The following is a 2,500-nucleotide window of genomic DNA, read 5'->3' on the forward strand; positions in this document are numbered from 1 at the left end:
CGCATGCAGCAGGTCCTCGACCGTCAAACGCAAACGTCGTTTGACGGTAACGATGGATTCGGGCCGCAAACGCGAAAAGGCAGAAGACCAGTGGCTGATGACCAACAGCCTGGTCCAAGTGGGTTGCAAAGATTGCAACAACAACAACAACAACCATCGAGGTTGACCCCTGTTAGGGAAGCGGTGGAAAATATTCCAAGTCCGAGAAACGGACCGAATATTAATGAGGGTAGGATTAATAAGAGGAAGAAGAAGAAGAGCAAGAAGAAGCAGAATAAGCCCAGGAAGCGGCCTGAGGCTCTGCTGATATCGGACTGCACTTCCGAGGAGCTGGCGAAATTGCTCAAGGAAATGAAGCAGTCCGATGCTCTTAAATCGGTTGGAGAGACAATCTCTAAGGTCCGACGGGCCCAAAATGGAGGCATGTTGCTAGAATTGAAGCAGGGTAGTTCTGCTAGTGCAATTGCCCCAAAGGTTAAGGAAGCGGTGAAGGGCAAGGCGTCAGTGAGAACGCTAGCTCCTTCTAAAATGATTGAGATCATGCATCTCGATGAAATTACCACCCCAGAGGAGGTTGCGGAGTCTGTCAAAGCACAGCTCAACATCGAGATAGAAATAGATCGTATCAAAATGAAGAAAGGCCGCGCGGCCGGTACGCAGTGGGCACGGATCAACGTATCGCTGCCAGACTTTCAAAGCTTCCTGAATTTGGGAAAGCTGAAAGTTGGTTGGTCGATATGCCATATCCGTGAGGTAATGGAGGAGCAGAAATGCTATAAGTGTTGGAAGGTAGGCCATACGAGCTATCATTGTAGGGAACCAGACAGAAGTAATCTGTGCTGGAAATGCGGTTTGAGTGGACACAAGAAGCAAGCTTGTACCAACTCTGTCAAGTGTTTGGATTGCGGTACGAGGTCACAGAACCCTCACGCAACGGGCAGTTATATGTGTCCCCGAAGGCGAACGATTAGACCATAATGGTTAGGTTGCTACAACATAACCAGAATCATAGTTATGCTGCATTTCAGTTAATGTGGCAAACGATTAGGGAAGAATCTGCGGATATAGTGTTGATTGCAGATCCGTATCTGGCAACAACCAACGTCAAAGTGTTACGCAATGACGATAACACAGCAGCGGTAGTGGTTAACGCGGACTTACCAGTTAAGGTAGTCAGTAAGGCTCTGAAGGGTTTAATGATAGTTGACATAGGTGATATGCGAGTGGTTAGCGTTTACGCGCCACCTAGATTTAGTACGGAAGAGTTCCAGATCATGTTGGATAACACGGTAATGGCCGTAACCGGTATCCACAAATTCGTTATCGGGGGGGACTTCAACGCTTGGTCAGTAAGTTGGAACAACCAACTTGGCGAGCGTGGAGAAACCCAGAAACGAAGAGGTGAGTTGGTCTTATCAACCTTTGCGCAGATTGACGCAATTTTATTGAACGACGGCAGCACCCCAACTTATGTTGGACCAGGGCGCACGTCTGTAGTTGATCTTACTTTTGCGAGCAGAACAGTTGCAAGATCATTTAAGTGGGAGGTGTTATCTAGCTATATGAACTCGGATCATCGTGCGATACGCATAGATCTTGAGACGCAAAGCGTGCGTAATCTGTCCCGACCCATAACGGGATGGAGCATCAAGTATTTTAGCAAAGACATATTTGAAGTTATGATGCAAGCCGCTTTTGAGACCGAGGTCACAACAAGCGAAGACTTAATGCGTATACTTGTCACGGCGTGTAATGCGACGATGACCAAGCGTAAGAGGTACACTCCTAACAAGAGTGCATTTTGGTGGACGCTAGAGATTGAGGCACTTCGCAAAGAGTGCAAACACCGCGATCGGTTAGCGCAAAGAGCTTTTAATACTGATCTCTATTCTACTTTTAGGGACGAGTTCAAGGTGGCACGGAATGCCCTCAAGCGATTGATCAAGCATACCCGACAGAGGAAGTGGAAAGAGTTCCTGGGAACAGCGAACAACGCATCATTTGGTATAGTATATCATACGTTCAAGAAAGTGGCCGAGGGTTCGATTGGACCCCGAACTATGACATTAGACGAGTTTAGGGAAGTGGTGAGCGAGCTTTTTCCTACTCACCCAAACACGGTGTGGCCTGATTATCGTATTGATCAGCCACGAGAGTTTGAAAGAATTACTAATGATGAGATTCTTGCGGTTGCCAGGAGACTACCCAACAAGAAGGCGCCGGGACCAGATGGTATCCCGAATGAGGCGCTGAAAGTTGGTATGTTGACTGCAACCGATGCATTTTGTAGGGTTTACCAAGGCTGTTTAGAGAACGCGAAGTTCCCCGATGAGTGGAAAAGGCAGAGGTTGGTGTTAATACCGAAGCCGAACAAACCACCAGGGGAACCGGGTTCGGTACGCCCCATTTGTCTATTAGACGGGGCAGGTAAAGGTCTAGAACGCATCATAGTGCAACGGTTAAATGCACACATCGAGGAGGTCAACGGACTGTCCGACGA

General features: G+C 48.0%; 1 pseudogene; it reads left to right on the plus strand.

Annotated features, from left to right (window-relative positions):
* LOC125907732 (large subunit ribosomal RNA) overlaps positions 1 to 2,500 on the plus strand; it is a 9,200-nt pseudogene that overhangs the window by 3,422 nt on the left and 3,278 nt on the right.

The sequence above is a fragment of the Anopheles coluzzii genome (assembly GCF_943734685.1).
Source record: "Anopheles coluzzii chromosome X unlocalized genomic scaffold, AcolN3 X_unloc_15, whole genome shotgun sequence".
NCBI lineage: Eukaryota > Metazoa > Arthropoda > Insecta > Diptera > Culicidae > Anopheles > Anopheles coluzzii.